The sequence below is a fragment of the Oncorhynchus tshawytscha genome, unplaced genomic scaffold (assembly GCF_018296145.1).
Source record: "Oncorhynchus tshawytscha isolate Ot180627B unplaced genomic scaffold, Otsh_v2.0 Un_contig_4682_pilon_pilon, whole genome shotgun sequence".
NCBI lineage: Eukaryota > Metazoa > Chordata > Actinopteri > Salmoniformes > Salmonidae > Oncorhynchus > Oncorhynchus tshawytscha.
In genome coordinates this window covers 196,109-214,344 of record NW_024609592.1, presented here as the reverse complement: position 1 = coordinate 214,344, position 18,236 = coordinate 196,109, and the positions used below count along the sequence as shown (strand labels likewise).

General features: G+C 43.9%; 1 long non-coding RNA gene across 1 annotated transcript in view; it reads right to left on the bottom strand.

The window, feature by feature from the left end:
- Window positions 1-14,611, bottom strand: part of LOC121845226 — a 31,551-nt gene extending 16,940 nt beyond the window's left edge. The window contains exon 1 of the long non-coding RNA XR_006082454.1: window positions 13,957-14,611. This is a non-coding gene — a long non-coding RNA (uncharacterized LOC121845226). The remainder of the gene's footprint in view (window positions 1-13,956) is intronic.
- Window positions 14,612-18,236: the final 3,625 nt, after the last annotated feature.

Below are 18,236 nucleotides of genomic sequence, written 5' to 3'. Positions count from 1 at the left end.
ACCAACCTGTTTCACTACCTACACCCAAATCTCAACGCCAACCTGTTTCACTAGCTACAACTAACTATCCACACCAACCTGTTTCACTACCTACACCCAAGTCTCAACGCCAACCTGTTTCACTAGCTAGGACTAACTTTGCACTCTCTCTACACCAACCTGTTTCGCTAGCTAGTCCTCTCCACACTAAATGTTTTTACTAACTCTCCACACCAACCTGTTTCACTTTCTAGGCCTAACTCTCATCTCTCTTCACAACAAGCTGTTTCACTATCTAGGCCTAACGCTTCACACTCTTCACACCAAGCTGTTTCACTATCTAGGCTAAACTATCCAGACCAACATGTTTCACTACCTAAGCCTAACTCTCCAAACCAACCTACTTCACCAGCTAGGCCTAACTCTCCACTCCAACATGTTTCACTAGCTAGGCCTAACCCTCTACTCTCTCCACACCGACCTGTTTCATTAGCTAGGCGTAACTTTCCATTCTCTCCTCAGCAAGTTATGTCACAGGCTAGGCCTAAGTCTCCACATAAACACATTCCACCAGCTAGGCCTAACTCTCCACTCTCTCCATATTAACCTGTTTCACTTGCTAGGCCTAATTATTCACAACAGCCTGTATTACTAGCTATGCCTAACTCGCCACACCAACATGCTTCACTACCTATGATCAACTCTCCACACCAACATGATTCAATAGCTAGGCCTGACTCTCCACACCAACCTGTTTTGATAGCTAGGCCTAAATCTCCACAGTTACATGTTTTACTAGCTAGGCCTTACTCTCCACACCAATGTTTTTAAATAGCTAGGCCTAACTCTCCAGGCTCTCAACACCAACCTGTTTCACTAGATAGGCACATCTATTCACTCTCCACATGCCTACATCTCCACACCAATTTCTTTCACAAGCTACGCCACTCTCTCCATACCAACCTGTTTCACTACCTAGGATTAGATGGCGCCGGAGAAGAAGGCAGACGTTTTACGTGCCCCCAACCGATTGTTTTTTTGTTCATTTATTTTCATTGGTTGTAACTTATTTTTTTACTTATTTTGTACATAATGATGCCACTACTGTCTTTTATGACCGAAAATAACTTCTGGACATCAGGACTGCAATTACTGTCCACGGACTGGCAGAATCCTTTTTTTCCTTTAACGAGTCTGATGCGCCCGACGCGAACAATATACTCCTTTCTCGGGAACAGGCCCAGATCCCTGTGATTTGTGTGAAGAGGAGGTGGAGAAAAAGGGGCCAGAGGGCGGGCTGCCTCCTGAGAATTCGTAGGCAATGGAATAAACCCCCACTTCCTTCCATTCTGCTAGCAAATGTGCAATCTTTGGACAATAAAACAGATTACCTACGCAGAAGATGAAACTACCAACGGGACATTCAAAACTGTCATATCTGATGCTTCACAGAGATGTGGCTGAAATACAACACTATCAACATACAGCTGGCTGGTTTTACGCTGCACCGGCAGGATACAATAGCGGCGTCTGGTAAGAAATGGGGAGGTGGACAATGTGTTTTTGTAAATAACAGCTGGTACACGATATCTAAGGAAGTCTCAAACTATTGCTAGCCTGAGGGAGAGTATCTCATGATAAACTGTAGACCACACTACCTACCTAGAGAGTTTTCATCAGTATTCTTCGTAGCTGTTTACATACACCCACAGTCAGAAGCTGGAACTAAGACAGCATTGAATGAGCTGTGTTCCTCCATAATCAAACAAGATAACGCTCACCGAAAGGCAGCACTCCTAGTGGCCGGGGACTTTACTGCAGGGAAACTTAAATCCGTTTTACCAAATTTCTACCAGCATGTTAAATGTGTTACTAGGGGGGGGGGGGACTAGACCACCTTTACTCCACACACAGAGACGTACAAAGCTCTCCCCCACCCTCCATTTGTCAAATCTGACCATAATTATATCCTCCTGATTCCTGCTTACAAGCCAAAATTAAAGCATGAAGCACCAGTGACTAAATCAATTTAAAAAAGTGGTCAGATGAAGCAAATGCTAAGCTACAGGATTGTTTTGCTAGTGCAGACTGGAATTGAGGAGTACACCATATCAGTCATTGGCTTCATCAATAAGTCCATCGATGATGTCGTCCCCACAGTGACAGTACGTACATACTCCAACCAGAAGCTATGGATTACAGGCAATATCCACACTGAGCTGAAGGCGTGAGCTACCGCTTTCAAGGAGTGGAACTCTAACCTGGAAGCTTATAAGAAATCCAGCTATGCCATCCGATGAACCATCAAACAGGCAAAACGTCAATATAGGACTAAGATCGAATCGTACTTCACCGGCTCTGACGCAAGTCAGATGTAGCAGGGCCTGCAAACCATTAGAGACTAAAATGGGAAGCCCAGCTTAGAGCTGCCCAATGACACGAGCCGACCAGACAACCTAAACTGCTTCTATGCTCGCTTCGAGGCAAATAACACCGAAACACACATCAGAGCACCAGCTGTTCTGGAAGACTGTGTGATCACGCTCTCCGCAGCCAATGTGAGTAAGACCTTTAAACAGGTCAACATTCACAGGGCTGCAGGGCCAGTCAGATTACCAGAATGTGTACTGCAAGCATGCGCTGACCAACCGGTAAGTGTCTTCACTGACATTTTCAACATCTCCCTGTCTGAGTCTATAATTCCAACATGTTTTAAGCAGACCAACGTAGTGCCTGTGCCCAAGAACACTAAGGTAACCTGCCTAAACAACTACTGATCCTTGGCACTCACGTCTGTAGCCATGAAGTGCTTTGAAAGGCTGGTCATGGCTCATATCAACACCATTATCCCAGAAACTGATCCATCACGACTGGACTGCCGACGTAAAAGCACAAAGGGACTACAACAGACTTCTTCCGTTGCGACATCCCTCCAAGGCCCTTCTGCTAGCCTGCTATCCCAGGCCTGCTAGCTGTCTGAATCGCCGTCTCCAGCCCGCCCAGCTACTCACTGGACCCAATGATCACTCGACTACGCATGCCTCTCCTTAATGTCAATATGCCTTGTCCATTGCTGTTTTGGTTAGTGACTATTGTCTAATTTCACTGTAGAGCCTCCAGCCCTGCTCAATATGCATTAGCTAAATCTCTTGTCCCACCTCCCACACATGCGGTGACCTCATCTGGTTTAATTGATGTCTCTAGAGACAATACCTCTCTCATCTTCACTCAATGCCTAGGTTTACCTCAACTGCATTCACATCCTACCATACCTTTGTCTGAACATAATGCATTGAATCTATTCTACCGCGCCCAGAAACCTGCTCCTTTAACCCTCTGTTCCGAATGCACTAGACAACCAGTTCTTATAGCTTTTAGCCATACCCTTATCCTATTCCTCCTCTGCTCCTCTTGTGACGTAGAGGTTAATCCAGGATCTGCAGTGCCTAGCTCCACTCCTATTCCCCAGGTGCTCTCATTTGATGACTTCTGTAACCATAATAGCCTTGGTTTCATGCATGTTAACATTAGAAGCCTCCTCCCTAAGTTTGTTTTATTCACTGCTTTAGCACACTCTGCCAACCCAGATGTCCTAGTCATGTTTGAATCCTGTCTTAGGAAGGCCACCAAAAACCCTGAAATGTCCATCCCTAACTATAACATTTTCCGACAAGATAGAACTGCCAAAGGGGTGGAGTTGCAATCTACTGTAGAGATAGCCTGCAGAGTTCTGTCTTACTATCCAGGTCTGTGCCCAAACAATTTGAGCTTCTACTTTTAAAAATCCATCTTTCCAGAAACAAGTTTCTCACCGTTGCCGCTTGCTATAGACCACCTTTTGCCCTCAGCTGTGCCCTGGACACAATGTGAATTGATTTGCCACCCCATCTATCTTCAGAGCTCGTGCTGTTCGGTGACCTAAACTGGGACACCCTTAACACCCCGGCCATCCTACCATCTAAGCTTGATGCCATCAATCTCATAAAAATTATCAATGAACCTACCAAGTACAAGCCCAAATCCGTAAACACAGGCACCCTCATAGATATCATCCTAACCAACCTGCCCTCCAAATACACCTCCGCTGTCTTCAACCAGGATCTCAGCGATCACTGCCTCATTGCTTGCGTCCGTAATGGGTCTGCTGTCAAATGACCACCCCTCATTTGTCACCATACATCACCCTAAAACACTTCAGAGAACGCCTTTCTAACCCACCTGGCCCGGGGATCCTGGAAGGATAGTGACCTCATTCTGTCAGTAGAAGGTTATTCTGGCTATTCTTTAAAAGTGCTTTCCTCACAATCTTAAATAAGCATGCCCCGTTTAAAAAAAAATCATTCAGGAACAGATATGGTTCACTCCAGACCTGACTGCCCTTGACCAGCACAAAAACATCCTGTGGTGTACTACATTAGAATCGAATAGCCACCGTGATATATGACTTTTCAGGGAAGTTAGGTACCAATATACACAGGCAGCTAGGAATGCAAAGGCTAGCTTTTCCAAACAGAAATTTGCATCCTGCAGCACAAACTCAAAAGGTTTTGGGACACTGTAAAGTCCATGGCGAATAAGAGCACCTCCTCCCAGCTGCCCACTGCACTGAGGCTAGGAAACACTGTCACCACTGATAAATCCACAATAATTGAGAATTTCAATACAGATTTTTCTTACGGCCGGCCACGCTTTCCACCTGGCCACCCCTACCCTGGTCAACAGCCCTACACCCCCCACAGCAACTTGCCCAAGCCTCCCCATTTTTCCTTCACCCAAATCCAGATAGCTGATGTTCTGAAAGAGCTGCAAAATCTGGACCCCTACAAATCAGCAGGACTAGACAATCTGGACCCTCTCTTTCTAAAATTATAAGCTGAAATTGTTGGAACCCTAATTACTAGCCTGTTCAACTTCTCTTTCGCATCGTCAGAGATTCCCAAGGATTGGAACCCCGCCGCGGTCTTCGAAGAGGGAGTCACTCTAGACCCAAACAGCTACAGACCTATATCTATCCTACCCTGCCTTTCTAAGGTCTTCGAAAGCCAAATTAACAAACAGATCACCGACCATTTAGAATCCCACCGTACCTTCTCCGCTATACAATCTGGTTTCAGAGCTGGTCATGGGTGCACCTCAGCCATGCTCCTAAAAGAAATTCCTAAAAGAAATTATAACTTCCATCGATAAGAGACAATACTATGCAGCTCTACTCATCGACCTGGCCAAGGCATTCGACTCTGTCAATAGTCACATTCTTATCGGCAGGCTCAACAGCCTTGGTTTCTCAAATGACTACCTCACCTGGTTCACCAACTACGTCTCAGACAGAGTTCAGTGTGTCAAATCGGAGGGCCTGTTGTCCGGACCTCTGGCAGTCTCTATGTGGGTGCCACAGGGTTCAATTCTCGGGCCGGCTCTCTTCTCTGTATAAATCAATGATGTCGCTCTTGCTGCTGGTGAGTCTCTGATCCACCTCTACGCAGACGACACCATTCTGTATACTTCTGGCCTTTCTTTGGACACTGTGTTAACTAACCTCCAGACGAGCTTCAATTCCATACAACTCTCATTCCGTGGCCTCCAACTGCCCTTAAATGCAAGTAAAACTAAATGCATGCTCTTCAACCAATCGCTACCAGCACCTGCCCGCCTGTCCAACATCACTACTCTGGACGGTTCTATGTGGACAACTACAAATTCCTAGGTGTCTGGTTAGACTGTAAACTCTCCTTCCAGACTCACATTAAACATCTCCAATCCAAAATTAAATCTAGAATCGGCATCCTATTTCGCAACAAAGCATCCTTCACTCACTACCAAACATACCCTCGTAAAACTGACTATCCTACCGATTCTTGACTTCGGCGATGTCATTTACAAAATAGCCTCCAACACTCTACTCAGCAAATTGGATGCAGTCTATCACAGTGCCATCCGTTTTGTCACCAAAGCCCCAAACACTATCCACCACTGCAAACTGTATACTCTCGTTGGCTGGCCCTCACTTCATATTAGTCACCAAACCCACTGGCTCCAGGTCATCTATAAGTCTTTGCTAGTTAATTAAAGCCCCACCTTATCTCAGCTCACTGGTCACCAAAGCAGCACCCACCTGTAGCACGCACTCCAGCAGGTATATTTCACTGGTCACCCCCAAAGCCAATTCCTCCTTTGGCCATCTTTCCTTCCAGTTCTCTGCTGCCAATGACTGGAACGAATTGCAAAAATCACTGAAGCTGGAGACTCATATCTCTCTCACTAACTTTATGCACCAGCTGTCAGAGCAGCTCACAGATCACTGCACCTGTACATAGCCCACCTGTACATAGCCCATCTGCCCATCCAACTACCTCATCCCCATATTGTTATTTATTTATTTTTTGCTCCTTTGCACCCCAGTATCTCTACTTGCACATTCATCTTCTGCACATCTATCACTCCAGTATATTAATCAAGTGATTAACTGCTAAATTTATTGCCTTACCTCCCTTATCTTACCTCATTTCCACACACTGTATTAATACTTTTTTTCTACTGTGTTATTGACTGTATGTTTTGTTTATTCCATGTGTAACTCTGTGTTGTTTGTGTTGCACTGCTTTATCTTGGCCAGGTTGCAGTTGTAAAAGAGAACTTGTTCTCAACTAGCCTACCTGGTTAAATAAAGGTGAAATTAAAATATACATAAATATAAAAAACTCTAGACCTACTCCAATTTGCATTCTGCCCCAACAGATACACAGATGATGCAATCTCTACTGCACTCTACACTGCCCTTTCCCACCTGGACAAAAGGAACACCTATGTGAGAATGCTATTCATTGACTACAGCTCAGCGTTCAACACCATATTGCCCTCAAAGCTCATCACAAAGTTAAGGACCCTGGGACTAAACACCTCCCTCTGCAACTGGATCCTGGACTTCCTGACGGACCGCCCCCAGGTGGTAAGGGTAAGTAACAACACATCCGCCACGCTGATTCTCAACACGAGCCCCTCCGGGGTGCGTGCTCAGTCCCATCCTGTATTCTTGAATTGTTGCATTTTGTGCTTTGTTGCTCAGTCTGCATGCTACGTCATTCTTGTCTCATGTTGCTCTGCGTGTGCTCACTGCTCAATGATTGTCTGTACTGTTATTGTAATTGTTTTTAATAACCTGCCCAGGGACTGGGGTTGGAAATTAGCCGGCTGGCTAAAACCGGCACTTTTACTGAAACGTTGATTAATGTGCACTGTCCCTGTAAAAATGTTAAATAAACTCAAACTCCCTGTTCACTCATGACTGCACGGCCAGGCGTGACTTCAACAACATCATTAAGTTTGCCAATGATACAACAGTGTTAGGCCTGATCTCCGACAATGACGAGACAGCCTATAGGAACGAGGTCAGAGACCTGGCCGTGTGGTGCCAGGACAACAGCCTTTCCTCAACGTGATCAAGACAAAGGAGATGATTGTGGACTACAGGAAAAAGAGGACTGAGCACGCCCCAATTCTCATCGACGGGGCTGTAGTGGAGTAGGTTGAGAGCTTCAAGTTCCTTGGCATCCACATCACCAACAAACTAACATGGTCCAAGCACACCAAGACAGTCGTGAAGAGGGCAAAACAAAACCTCTTCCCCAACAGGAGACTGAAAAGATTTGACATGGGTCCTCAGATCCTCAAAAGGTTCTACAGATGAACCATCGAGAGCATCCTGACTGGTTGCATCACTGCCTGGTATGGCAACTGCTTGGCCTTCGACTTCAAGGCATTACAGAGGGTCGTGCAAACGGCCCAGTACATCACTGGGCCAAGCTTCCTGCCGTCCAGGACTTTTATACCAGGCGGTGTCAGAGGAAGGCCCTAAAAATTGTCAAAGCCACCCTAATCATAGAGTGTTCTCTCTGCTACCGCACGGCAAGCGGTACCAGAGCGCCAAGTCAAGATCCAAGAGGCTTCTAAACAGCTTCTACCCCCAAGCCATTACACTCCTGAACATCTAATTAAATGTCTACCCAGACTACTTGCGTTGACCCCCCCCTTCCTCTTTTACACCGCTGCTACTCTATGTTGTTATCATCTATAGTCACTTTAATAACTCTACCTACATGTATCTCAACTAACCGGCACATTGACTCTGTACCGGTACCCCCCTGTATATAGTCTCGCTATCGTTAGTTTACTGTTGCTCTTATCTGTATTTTTTTTAACTGCATTGTTGGTTAGGGGCTCGTAAGTAAGCATTTCACCTATTCGGTGCATGTGACTAATACAATTTGATTTGATTTGATTTGCTTAACTCTCCACACCAACGTGTTTCAATAGCTAGGCCTAACTCTCCACACTCTACACACCAAACTCTTACACTAGTTACTACAAATTTTCCACACCAACCTGTTTGGCTAGCTAGGACTACATTTCCACTCTCTCCACACTACCCTGTTTCATCATCTTCTCTCTTTCCACACCAACCTGTTTCACAATCTAGGCCTAACTCTAAACACTCTCCACACCAACCTGGTTCACTATCAAGAAAACAATTTCACTTTCTCCACCAATCTGTTTTGCTAGCTAGGCCTAACTCTCCAGACTCACAACACCAACCTGTTTCACTAGCTATGACTAACTCTCCATACCAACCTGTTTCACTTGCTAGGCCTAACTCTCCATTCTCTTCACACCAATCTGTCTCCCTAGCCAGGCCTGACACTCTACATCAACGTGTTTCATTAGATAGGCCTAACTCTCCATATAAACCTTTTTTACTAGCTCGGCCTAACTCTATCACACCAACATTTTTCACGAGCTAGACCTAACTCTCCACACCAACCTGTTTCACTAGCTAGGCAAATATCTTCACTCTCCAAACCAACCTTTTTCACTAGCTAGGCCTAACTCTCCACACTCTCCACACCAACCTTTTTCACCAGCTAGGCCTTACGCTCCACACCAACATGTTACACTAGCTAGGATGAACACTCCACATTCTCCACAACAGCCTATTTCACTAGCCTTGCCTATCTCTATACACCAACCTGTTTCATTAGATAGGCCTAAAACTCTACATCATCCTGGTTCACTAGCTCGGCCTTACATTCCACTCTCCACACCACATTTTATCACAAGCTAGGTCTAACTATCCACTCTCTCCATACAAACCTGTTTCACTAGCTAGGCCTAACTCTCCACACTAACCTGTTTCACTAGCTAGGCCTAACTTTCCGCTCTCCACACCAACGTTTTTTACAAGCTAGGCCAAACAGTTCATACTCGCCAAACCAATCTTTTTCAGCAGCTAGGCCTAGCTCTCCAATCTCTCAACACCAACCTGTTTCACTATCTAGGCATAGCATAGCACTACGCACTCTCCACACCAATGTGTTTCACTAGCTAGTCTTAATTCACCACACAAACCATGTTTAAACTAGTTAGGTTCAACACTCAATGCTCTACACACCAACCTGTTTCACTAGTTAGCCCTAACTCTCCACACCATCCTGTTTCACTTGCTAAGACTAACACTCCACTTTCTCCACACCAACCTGTTTCTCTACCTATTCTTAACTTTCCACACCAACCTGTTTAACACTCCACAAACTGCACACCGAGCTGTTTCACTAAATACGCCTAACTCTCCACACACTGCACACCAACCTGTTTCACTAGATCGGCCTAAATCTCTACCCAACCTGTTTTATTAGATAAGCTTAATTTTCCACACCTACCTGGTTCACTAGCTAGGTCTAACGCTCAACTCTTTACACCACCCTGTTTCACTAGCTACACCTAACTCTCCACTCACTCCACCCCAACCTGTTTCACTAGCTAGGCTGAACTCTCTACACTCTCAACACCAACCTGTTTCACTAGCCTTGCCTAATTTTCCAAACCAACTTGTTTCATTAGCTAGGTCTAACTTCCTAAACCAACCTGTTTCATTAGCTAGGTCTAACTTCCCACACCAACTTGTTTCATTAGCTAGGTCTAACTTTCCACACCATCCTGTTTCACAAGCTAGGCCGAGAACTACACCAACCTGGTTCACTAGCTAACTTTTCACTCTTCACGCCATCCTGGTCGCATCTCTGGTAACCTAACTGATAGAATGTACAACCACCCGGCTTGGGTAGCATCCCTAGGTTGTGTTGGGACAATATCTCGTGGAAAGTATGAATAAATTCATCAAAATAACGTTTTCAACTAAAATACGTCAATCATTATTTGAATATGTTGGTAACCCGTTGTACAAAAGTAATAATGCCCTCGAAGCCGGTGTTTGGAGGATATATTTGGCATGGTTTGCCTGCCCTTGACTACGTCTTGGGTTTAACAACATCTGTGACTATATCGTCCAAACACCTGCTTCATAGAGATTATTTTATTTTATTTTGAACCCTATTTCACCAGGTAAATTGACTGAGAAAACATTCTCATTTACAGCAACGACCACGGGAACACAGGGGAGGGGAAGGGGGACGAATGAGCCAATTGGAAACTGGGGATGATTAGGTGGCCGTGATAGTAGGAAGAACAGATTGGTAATTTACTTCAACACTATACTTCAATATCCACCACTAAAATTCAATATTTTCAACTACACTTTAATATCCAGCACTACACTTTAATATCCAGCACTACACTTTAATATCCACCACTACACTTCAATATCCACCACTACACTTCAATATCCATCACTATACCTGAATATCCACCACTATACCTGAATATCCAACACTATACCTGAATATCCACCACTACACTTCAATATCCACCACTACACTTCAATATCCACCACTAAACTTCAGTATCCAACACTACACTTCAATGTTTTCAACTACACTTCAATATCTACAACTACCCTTCAATATCCACCACTACACTTCAATATCCACCACTACACTTCAGTATCCACCACTACACTTCAATATTTTCAACTACACTTCAATATCCACAACTACACTTCAATATCCACCACTACACTTCAATATCCACCACTACACTTCAATATCCACCACTACACTTCAAAATCCACCACTACACTTCAATATACACCACTATATTTCAAAATGTTCAACTACACTTCAATATCCACCACTATATTTCAATATCCACTACTACACTTCAATATCCACCACTATATCTGAATATCCACCACTATACCTGAATATCCACCACTACACTTCAATATCCACTACTACACTTCCATATCCACCACTACACTTCAATATCCACCACTATATTTCAATATCCACCACTCTACCTGAATATCCACCACTACACTTCAATATGTTCAACTACACTTCAATATCCACCACTATACTTCAATATCCACCACTACACTTCAATATCCACCACTATACTTCAATATCCACCACTACACTTCAATATTTTCAACTACACTTCAATATCCACCACTACACTTCAATATTTTCAACTACACTTCAATATCCACCACTACACTTCAATATCCACCACTACACTTCAATATCCACCACTATACTTTAATATCCACCACTATACCTGAATATCCAACACTACACTTCAATATTTTCAACTACACTTCAATATCCACCACTATACTTCAATATCCACCACTACACTTCAATATTTTCAACTACACTTCAATATCCACCACTACACTTCAATATTTTCAACTACACTTAAATATCCACTACTATACTTCAATATCCACCACTATACTTCAATATCCACCACTACACTTCAATATCCACCACTAAACTTCAACATCCACCACTATACTTTAATATCCACCACTATACTTTAGATACAGAAAACCAAGGAGTATAGAAATATACCCTCAAACAACCATCCTACATCTTGAAATATCAGCTGCTACCACTGAACATCAATACTCAACCTAATCTCATCATAAATTGCCTCAATTACTCTTACACTATATTACCAAAAGTATCTGGACACCTGGTTGTCGAACATCTCATTCCAAAATCATGGTCATTAATATGGAGTCGGTCCTCCCTTTGCTGCTATAACAGCCTTCACTCTCGTGGGAAAGCTTTCCACTAGATGTTGGAACATTGTTGCAGGGACTTGCTTCCATTCAGCCACGAGCATTAGTGAGGCCCAATGGCGGTGTGCTTCACAACACTCCAGCCAATGCTTTAGCATTGTGCGTGGTGATCTTAGGCTTGTGTGCGGCAGCTTGGCCATGGAAACCCATTTTATGAGCTCCCGACAAACAATTATTGTGCTGGCGTTGCTTCCAGAGACAGCTTAGAACTTAATAGTGAGTGTTGCAACCGAGGACAGACGATTTTTACACGCTACACACTTTAGCATTCAGTCCCGTTCTGTGAGCTTGTGTGGTCTACCACTTCGTGGCTGAGCTGTTGTTGCTCCTAGACTTTCTTACTTCACAATAACAACACTCACAGTTGACCGAGGCAGCTCCAGCAGGGCAGATATTTTATGAACTGACTTGTTGGAAATGTGGTATCCTATGACGCTGCCACATTGAAAGTCACTGAGCTCTTCAGTAAGGCCATTCTACTGCCAATGTTTGTCTATGGAGATTGCATGGCTGTGCGCTCAAATTTCTACATCTGTCAGAAAGGGGTGTGGCTGAAATAGCTGAATCCAGTCATTTGAAGGGGTGTCCACATACATTTGTATATATAGTGTATGAAGAGGTGTCCACATACTTCTGTATATATATAGTGTATGAAGGGGTGTCCACATACTTCTGTATATATAGTGTATGAAGGGGTGTCCACATATGTCTGTATATATAGTGTATGAAGGGGTGTCCACATACTTCTGTATATATAGTGTATGAAGGGGTGTCCACATACCTCTGTATATATAGTGTATGTCCATCAACCAAGTATGTCAAGTCTGTTGACATACAGGAAGTTTTTGTCAAATGTGACAAATCCTGACAGGTATGTCTACTCAATATAAACACATTAATCAACATTACCCCTTTAAAATGAGGTAGTGAGTGGTACTGGGCCTGTGTGGGCCTAACCCTGTAGTGAGTGGTCCTGGGCCTGTGTGGGCCTAACCCTGTAGTGAGTGGTCCTGGGCCTGTGTGGGCCTAACCCTGTAGTGAGTGGTCCTGGGCCTGTGTGGGCCTAACACTGTAGTGAGTGGTCCTGGGCCTGTGTGGGCCTAACCCTGTGCCCAATAATGTTTGTACCCTGTGCTGCTGCCATGTTATGTTGCTACCATGTTGTTGTCCTGTTGTGTTGATACCATGTTGTTGTCTTGTTGTGTTGCTACCATGTTGTTGTCCTGTTGTGTTGCTACCATGCTGTGTTGCTACCGTGTTGTTGTCATGTTGTGTTGCTACCATATTGTTGTCCTGTTGTGTTGCTACCATGCTGTGTTGCTACCGTGTTGTTGTCATGTTGTGTTGCTACCATATTGTTGTCCTGTTGTGTTGCTACCATGCTGTGTTGCTACCATGTTGTTGTCCTGTTGTGTTGCTACCATGTTGTAGTTATGTTGTTTTGCTACCATGTTGTCATGTTGTGTTGCTACCATGATGTCATGTTGTGTTGCTACCATGCTGTGTTGTCATGTGTTGCTGCCATGCTATGTTGTTGTCTTAGGTCTCTCTTTATGTAGTGTTGTGTTGTCTCTCTTGTCATGATGTAATTTTTGTCCTATATTTTTATTAAATGTATTTTTAATCCCAGCCCCCGTTCCCGCAGGAGGCCTTTTGCCTTTTGGTAGGCCGCCATTGTAAATAAGAATTTGTTCATAACTGACTTGCCTAATTAAATAAAATTACAAATAAAAAACTAATTTCCAACGCGTCCTCCCAGTGTGGTCTATAATCCGTCTTTGTTGCTCCGCCCCTTTAACACCCAGCCTGGCCAGTTGGACTTTCCCAAAGCTGCTTTACTGTCCAACAGCCAAACTAGGGAGAACGACACAGCGGAAAATAAAATCTACACACATACAGAGAGAACACACAGAAACCTCCTCTTTCTGTCCCCCAATACTCACAGAGATGGCCGAGCCGTACCCCATGGAGGGGGCAATATAGGGCCGCGTCAACACCGTCTCCGGCAGAACACTGTCGCTGCTTCCCCCTGCTCTTTGTGCTCTTTGAAAGGGAGTTCATGCCTTATAATAACGTACAGTAATTATTTATTCTGGTAAGCCGGCTCAAACACTCTGCCACAGAACTACAGGAAGTTTCCTTTGACTGCTGCCTGTCAGGCCTGACCTCTCTCTCTCTCTCTCTCTCTCTCTCTCTCTCTCTCTCTCTCTCTCTATCTCTCTTTCTCTTTCTCTCTGTCTCTCTGTCTCTATTATGTATAATATCCACAGTGTTTCAGAGAAGAACCAAGTCAACAGGTCGTGGGAAGGAGCCCAAGCACACCAAGAAGTCTGGCTTTTGGTTTCAAATTGCAATGATCCCGCGTAGTTAATCCAAATGAATTCCAAATCAGGAATTCCAGAGCCAACCAAGAGCCAAGCGATGCAGAGGTTCCTTATGTCTCATAATGATGATTTATCTTCAATGCCAGAGCCTAACCAAGAGCAAAGTCAGTATTCCATAGGTCTGAGAAAGCCATTCACCACCATTTTCCTTGTGTTAACTCAGTAAGCAGTGGTATCCACTACAACCTCTCTCAAGGGTTGTCGGACTGCTGTCTCCTCAGGAAAGAAGGAGGGAGTTAGTCGGCTCACCACCAATCACTTCCAGTTAAGCTCTGTTCAGATGGCATTTGCCCAACGACATCTGATGACGACTTAAGCTGGTCAGAGTTAGATATTGAGTTCCTTGTCTTGTCTACTGAAACTGTAGGGTTAGAGCCTTGTCTTGTCTATTGTACTGTAGGGTTAGGGCCTTGTCTTGTCTACTGTACTGTAGGGTTAGGGCGTTGCCGTGTCTACTGTACTGTAGGGTTAGAGCCTTGTCTTGTCTATTGTACTGTGGGGTTAGAGCCTTGTCTTGTCTATTGTACTGTAGGGTTAGAGCCCTGTCTTGTCTACTGTACTGTAGGGTTAGGGCCTTGTCTTGTATACTGTACTATATGGTTAAAGCCTTGTCTATTGTACTGTAGGGTTAAAGCCTTGTCTTATCTACTGTACTGTAGGGCTACGGCCTTTTCTTGTCTACTGTATTGTACTGTAGGGTTAGGGCCTTGTCCTGTCTACTGTACTGTAGGGTTAGAGCCTTGTGTTGTCTACTGTACTGTACTGTAGGGTTAAATCCTTGTCTTGTCTACTGTGCTGTAGGGTTAGGGCCTTGTCTTGTCTACTGTATTGTACTGCAGGGTTAGAGCCTTGTCTTGTCTGCTGTACTGTAGGGTTAAGGCCTTGTCTTGTCTACTGTATTGTACTGTAGGGTTAGAGCCTTGTCTTGTCTGCTGTACTGTAGGGTTAGGAACTTGTCTTGTCTGCTGTACTGTACTGTAGGGTTAGGGCCTTGTCTTGTCTACTGTATTGTACTGCAGGGTTAGAGCCTTGTCTTGTGTATTGTACTGTAGGGTTAGAGCCTTGCCGTGTCTATTGTACTGTAGGGTAGAGCCTTGTCTTGTGTACTATACTGTACTATAGGGTTAAAGCCTTGTCTTGTCTATTGTACTGTAGGGTTAGAACCTTGTCTTGTATATTTTACTGAAGGGTTAGAGCATTGTCTTGTCTATTGTACTGTCGGGTTAGAGCCTTGTTTTGTATATTGTACTGTAGTGTTATAGCCTTGTCTTGTCTATTGTACTGTAGGGTTAGATCATTGTCTTGTGTACTATACTGTACTATAGGGTTAGGGCCTTGTCTTGTCTATTGTACTGTAGGGTTAGAACATTGTCTTGTCTATTGTACTGTAGGGTTAGACCCTTGTCTTGTCTATTGTACTGTAGGGTAGAGCCTTGTCTTGTGTACTATACTGTACTATAGGGTTAGAGCCTTGTCTTGTCTAATGTACTGTAGGGTTAGAACCTTGTCTTGTCTATTGTACTGAAGGTTTAGAGCAATGTCTTGTCTACTGTACTGTAGGTTTAGGGCCTTGTCTTGTCTATTGTACTGTGGGGTTAGAGCCTTGTCTTGTCTACTGTATTGTACTGTAGGGTTAGGGCCTTGTCTTGTCTACTATATTGTTCTGCAGGGTTAGAGCCTTGTCTTGTGTATTGTACTGTAGGGTTAGAGCCTTGTCTTGTCTATTGTACTTTTATCTCCCTCACCAACTTCAAACATCAGCTATCTGAGCAGCTAACCGATCGCTGCTGCTGTACATAGTCTAATTGTAAATAGCCCACCCATTTTCACCTACCTCATCCCCATACTGTTTTTATTTATTTACTTGCTCTTTTGCACACCAATATCTCTACCTGTACATGACCATCTGATCATTTATCACTCCAGTGTTAATCTGCAAAATTGTAATTATTCGCCTACCTCCTCATGCCTTTTGCACACATTGTATATAGACTCCCCCCTTTGTTTTCTACTGTGTTATTGACTTGTTAATTGTTTATTCCATGTGTAACTCTGTGTTGTCTGCTCACACTGCTATGCTTTATCTTGGCCAGGTCGCAGTTGCAAATGAGAACTTGTTCTCAACTGGCCTACCTGGTTAAATAAAGGTGAAATAAAAAAATAAAAAAAACTGTCGGGTTAGAGCCTTGTTTTGTATATTGTACTGTAGGGTTATAGCCTTGTCTTGTCTATTGTACTGTAGGGTTAGAGCCTTGTCTTGTATATTGTACTGTAGGGTTAGATCCTTGTCTTGTGTACTATACTGTACTATAGGGTTAGGGCCTTGTCTTGTCTATTGTACTGTAGGGTTAGGGCCTTGTCTTGTCTACTGTATTGTACTGCAGGGTTAGAGCCTTGTCTTGTCTGCTGTACTGTAGGGTTAAGGCCTTGTCTTGTCTACTGTACTGTACTGTAGGGTTAGAGACTTGTCTTGTCTGCTGTACTGTAGGGTTAGGGCCTTGTCTTGTCTACTGTATTGTACTGTAGGGTTAGAGCCTTGTCTTGTCTGCTGTACTGTAGGGTTAGGAACTTGTCTTGTCTGCTGTATTGTACTGCAGGGTTAGAGCCTTGTCTTGTGTATTGTACTGTAGGGTTAGAGCCTTGTCTTGTCTATTGTACTGTAGGGTAGAGCCTTGTCTTGTCTATTGTACTGTAGGGTTAGAGCCTTGTCGTGTCTATTGTACTGTAGGGTAGAGCCTTGTCTTGTGTACTATACTGTACTATAGGGTTAGGGCCTTGTCTAGTCTATTGTACTGCAGGGTTAGAGCCTTGTCTTGTCTATTGTACTGTAGGGTTAGAGCCTTGTCGTGTCTATTGTACTGTAGGGTAGAGCCTTGTCTTGTGTACTATACTGTACTATAGGGTTAAAGCCTTGTCTTGTCTATTGTACTGTAGGGTTAGAACCTTGTCTTGTCTATTTTACTGTAGGGTTAGAGCCTTGTCTTGTCTATTGTACTGTAGGGTTAGGGCCTTGTCTTGTCTACTGTACTGTAGGGTTAGGGCCTTGTCTTGTCTACTGTATTGTACTGCAGGGTTAGAGCCTTGTCTTGTCTACTCTACTGTACTGTAGGGTTAGAGCCTTGTCTTGTCTGCTGTACTGTAGGGTTAGTTCCTTGTCTTGTCTGCTGTACTGTACTGTAGGGTTAGGGCCTTGTCTTGTCTACTGTATTGTACTGCAGGGTTAGAGCCTTGTCTTGTCTAATATACTGTAGGGTTAGAGCCTTGTCTTGTCTATTGTACTGTAGGGTTAGAGCCTTGTCTTGTCTACTGAATTGTACTGCAGGGTTAGAGCCTTGTCTTGTATATTGTACTGTAGGGTTAGACCCTTGTCTTGTCTATTGTACTGTAGGGTAGAGCCTTGTCTTGTGTACTATACTGTACTATAGGGTTAGAGCCTTGTCTTGTCTAATGTACTGTAGGGTTAGAACCTTGTCTTGTCTATTGTACTGAAGGTTTAGAGCCTTGTCTTGTCTATTGTACTGTAGGGTTAGAGCAATGTCTTGTCTACTGTACTGTAGGTTTAGGGCCTTGTCTTGTCTATTGTACTGTGGGGTTAGAGCCTTGTCCTGTCTACAGTATTGTACTGTACTGTAGGGTTAGGGCCTTGTCTTGTCTACTATATTGTTCTGCAGGGTTAGAGCCTTGTCTTGTCTATTGTACTGTAGGGTTAGAGCCTTGTCTTGTCTATTGTACTGTAGGGTTATGGCCTTGTCTTGTCTATTGTACTGTAGGTTTAGAGCCTTGTCTTGTCTACTGAATTGTACTGCAGGGTTAGAGCCTTGTCTTGTATATTGTACTGT